Genomic DNA, 5196 nt, shown 5'->3' on the forward strand with positions numbered 1-5196 from the left:
ATGGACTCCTCCAGAATGTGTTTGATCCTCTCTGTCTCAGAAACTCATTCTGTGTCCATGCAGAAAGGGCCCAGCACTGCTGAGGCTGCTAAGGGTAAGAGAGATTCACTCCACAAAGAGCAAGCAGATGAAGGCACACTATAGAAACACTATTTCTACAGAAGTAAAATCAAGAAATCAAGGGAGACTATGCAGTGCAGCAATGCTATTTGAGCTTTCTCACTAGTTTGCACCACCTGTTACAACTGGCCACAGTCAGACTCTGCAGCTACATCTTTGCAACAAACTTCTATTCACAACCACTCATGTCCAACATGACAGATTCCTCCTTTGTAAAGCATTACCTACATTTCTTTTGTTCTCTAGATGTACAGTTTCCCTTAGACTGTCCAGAAGTGCATGTTCAGCACACTCAGAGAGCAATCCCTGCTGCTGTCTCTCTCAGTCTCTGTTACTTATTGCTTTCACACCCTCTTGTGTCGTCTTCAAACAGTATTAACATCAGAATTGTTGCAAGTCTGGCCCCCCAGCTGAACCCTGTGGGACCAGTTAGAACCAGCAGGCCATTGGTGAATCCAAATTTATGACTGCATTTGGAGACACTGTCAGTGAAACTGTTTATCCTTCTTTTACTCCATATCAAATACATATCAGTTAGCTTTATGAGTGTGTATATTTTTGTTGTGGTATGCAAAGTCATGCATTTTTTACTTACTCTATTATTTTTACAGATTAAACATGAAATGTCACTTTAAAAAAATCAACATAACAGGATCAAATCTATTTTCAGTAAAGTCCTGTTAGCTGGTATAAATTATATTCCCTGTTTTTAATTCTTGATTAATCAAGTCCCATATCAGTCATTCCATTAATTCATCCAGGATTGATATCAGGATGTCAGAACTATAATTAGCTGGGTCATCCTGTTTGGTTTTAGTGTAAAAACTGGTCACACTCTTCTCAAGTTGTCATAACTAGATTATGCTCACTCTCTTCAATTGAAGAAAAATTCATTAGCTATGTGATTATTGCTGTAAATCAGAATTTCTTCAAAGTACTCTTCCAAAGCAGAGCTGCATGGTATTAAAGCATCGCATTAACTCACAATTTTCTTGTATCCAAGGGAAGCGTTCAGGAAGGATGTTCTCCATGCTTAGGCTGACAAGGACTTGGCCGTAGCTTCCCTTCACAGCCTTTCTAAACATAATCACTGGTGGCTCTTTGTGAAGCTGTTAAGGCAACCTCATCCAGCACAGAGACTTCTCTCCTCAGCCTGATGAGAGAAGAGACAACCTCGACAGGCACATTTCCAAACTGCAATCCAGGTGCTGCCCCAGCTATCCTTGGCTGCCAAGTAGAAGTCAGAAGTTATCTCCGACTCATGGTCAGGAATGGACAGTGCTTACAGTATCACAGAATCATTGAACCATTTAGGTTGGAAAGACCTCTAAGGTCATCAAGTCCAACTGCTAACCCAGCACTGCCAAGTCCAACACTAAACCATTCTCCAAGTTTCTTTAAAATACCTCCAGGGATGGAAGTAACCTGCATAATCCGCACTCATTGTATCATAAGGTACATCCCTGCTCATTTTCTTCACTGTCTAAATCATTGAGTCATAGAATCATAGAGTCATGATCTGGCTGTCAGATCTTTGGCCTTAATTTGTCCAGCCTCATTTGAAGCTGCCCCCACAGTCCCCTCTGGCAACAGAAGTTCACTACCCAAATGTGTAAAGATGTACTTTATAAAATCTGGGCTTTAAGATGCTCTGTCACTTGTTTCAGTGGATTTCCCTAGTTCTAGTATTGGAGGTTTCAGTGATTACCAGTTCAGTTTAACTAACATCTACAAGATTTTTTAAATCCATCTTACTTTTCTCCTCTCCAGATGGAAAAGTCCTGTATTTTCACTGTATTTTTAGCCTCTGGAAAGGGAAGAATGGGAGGTTTAAGCCTGTCACTCTTAATTTTGTGCCATTTCCCACTCCAGGATGGTCATCCTTTCCTCTCATTCCATGTGTGATGGAAAACCAGATAGCACTGAAGCTACTGGGGGAAGTGGGAGGCAGGGGTTGATAAAAGAGGTTTGGCTTTACCTGTGGTTGTGGGACAGCTCACAGCCTTGTTATGTGCAAGAACACTGTTGTTGACAAGGCTCCTGTGTATATCCCAAGCTCTGTACATAATCCCTGCAGACACCTATCCCCACAGGACTGCCGTTCTCAGAGGATTTGTGAAAAGGCGGTTCATTAAACCCAGAATGTTGACATGAGTACGAATGAGAGCCTCAGTGCACTCGTTCCCCATCCCCACTCTGACTGCTGGGACTCGAAGATACTCATGATGGTGCTGGTGTAAAGCAGCCTTTCAAGGGTGGCAAGTGAGACTCCTCTCAATAGATCATCCTTTGAAAGTCCATCAGTTGAAGATGGATATGCCTCTTTGTCTTTATTTTTTCTTTTAAACTGCTAGTGCTTAATGCTGTCTAGCATGTGCTTCATAATATATTTTTGGCCAATTTTATGCTTGCCAGTCTGGAAAATCAGCATACAGTCATCTTTCAATATTGAGCTTTGTACACAGCTAATGTTAATGGAAAACAAGGGACTGTTAACAAAGACAAAGAGCATGAGCTGACATTATTTCCTTCAAGCTTCATTCAGCAGGAATGCCCTGTCAAGTGGAGCACATTATTCCCAAAAGCATTATGAGAATGAGTGGGTGAACATCCTCTATCATTCTGTAATACTTGTCAAATATTGACTGTGCTGCCAGGAGGGATATACAGCATTAAGGGTGTGGCTAGAGGACTGACACTCCTGGGCAAAGAGCAGCACAATACCTGTAATTTTGTTGTTAGCTCTTTGTAAAATAAATAAAGAATCATTTCAGGGAGTAAAAAGCTGGACAGAGTCTGGTTCAAGTTTACAGCTGAAAAGTATGCACAGGGAAAATAGCGGACAGAGTCCTCTGTAAGAAAAATGATCTGCCTGTATTTGTCATTGAATCTGCAGTACATAATTTACAAAAGCAAGGGTCTTACAAATGTTTCCTTAATGGTTTCCTAATTATTCTAATTAACAAGTGTCTAGTAGGTTCCATCAGTCATTGGTGAACTCATGTGATGTGTTTCTACTGCTGCTTTGTCTTCAGAAATTCTGTAAGACAAGAAGTCAAGAATACAAAACAGTAATGAGGAAGGATACAGTGACTAGTACTTGACAGAAAATAATAAATAAAAAGAATTATCATGATTCAAAATGTAGGTACAGTGCTGGAAAAAAGCAAAACCAGAGTGGAAATGTTTACTATCCTACCAACTGGCATGACTAAGTGTGCTGTGGATTTCTTCCCTTTTTTGCTGGTCATAGTGACGACAGAAAAAAGACTTGACAGATCTTCTCCTTCTGTATATATTAAGCTATAATCTCCCATTTTAAAAACAGCAGAGTATAACATATTACTTGGCAATTTAATATCAAATAATGAGCAAACAATTCAGGAATAAATTAAAGTCCTACTGAACTCACACTGCTGCTTAAGCTGAATAAGCTATGAAAACATAATTATGTTTTGGGAGTTCATCTTGTCTTTCTGAATAAATCTAAATATGTATTTCACAAATCAGTTCATAGTTTGTTTTATTTTCCTTCTTCTTTTAAACTTCCCAAAGTCAACACAATAGAACATGAGAATATGGATGGTATAACAGTACCATGACACGACAAAAGTTCATGGATTTTTTTCTTAATGTCGCTCTAGAAAGAATACTCTAACATGTTACAGATTACTAGGACACGATTGCTTTTGCATGAAATTCTGGCTGTCTGAATCAGTTAGGTGACATCAAGGATTTCCAGCTAAATGCAAATCAACACAAAGGGGGAAGATGATAGTGGAAGAAGTAGGTTGTTAGAGGGAGAAGTTTGGGTCACAGGTTTTCAGAGGTTCTATTGCATAATTAATCTTCATCTTCCCAACAAAAAGCAGGAATCTGCTGTAAAATACTACTACCTGTTTTTTTCTTTAGGAAGAAAATTGTTCATGGTAGAAGTCAAAAGAAGCAGGGAAGTCATTAGGAGATGCTAACAAAGTGGTCCAATGGGATCTATTCAGAACAAACCAGCAGTGGGTTTTTTTGCTTGAAAAGAGAAATGCATTTTTTTCCTACAGACAACATCCGAGTCCCTGAAAATCATAGCTAATTGTACAATCTGATCCATATTAACAGTCTTATAGGAATGAAATATGCTCCTGAAATTCATGCTGTTAACAAGGGTCCATTGTGCTGATCACCTTAGAGAACCTGGTCACCAAGGTCAATTTCCAATTGATCAGCTTAGGCCTGAAAAAAAGACATTATTATACTGCAGTCAGCCTGAACATTAGCAGCACCAATGCCATTAATTCAAAACTATGTTATTTGCAAACAAAAGTAGCGTCTCCATGATCTGATCACTGGTGTCAAGAGGACACAGTAAGCATAGCTGAAATTTTAGAGCAGGCAATAGCTCCATACAGCTCACTAGCTGAATTATTTTCCTTTTAATGTCAAACCTAATGTGCTGCTAGAGGATGCTCAACACAGCAACACTGAGCATTGCATTAAAGCTTTGCTTAGCAAAGGCTGAGCTTCCCAAGAAAGGTGGATAGCAATAGCCAAGAGGTAGAAATTCATCCCAGTGAAATCTTTCTCTCTGTTTCTCTCCACTTCAGCAAGAGCTTTTGAGTTTTAGTCACTTGGTCTGAATTTCACACACTCCTTTTTCAGGTTTAGTGCAGGACATGCAGCATGCAGGCTGTATGTGGCTCATTCTGGACCCCAGGTATAATCCATGGTCGTAGAGACAGACCCATGTCAGTTTCAATTTCTCTATTTTCCTTCCATAATTACCAGCAAAACAATACAATGATCCTAGGACTAAACACAATAAAGCACTTCATTTCTGCAAGAACACAGACAGAAACACTCAACAATCTCTTATCCTCTCCTCAGCTTATATGTACCTATTGACAAAGCTGAAGAATTTCCGTGAGGCATCAGCTTCTAGGACTGTACTTAGATGCTATAGTTCTTCTTTTTATTTTCTTTTTTTTTTGTAATGTACATTTCTTATATTTGTACAGTTTCTACTCCTGAAAACTAGGCCTGATTACATCTAGCCATTCTAGAAGCCATAAAAATTTTTTTAAA

The sequence above is a fragment of the Onychostruthus taczanowskii genome, unplaced genomic scaffold, assembly GCF_017590055.1.
Source record: "Onychostruthus taczanowskii isolate IOZ18803 unplaced genomic scaffold, ASM1759005v1 scaffold39, whole genome shotgun sequence".
NCBI lineage: Eukaryota > Metazoa > Chordata > Aves > Passeriformes > Passeridae > Onychostruthus > Onychostruthus taczanowskii.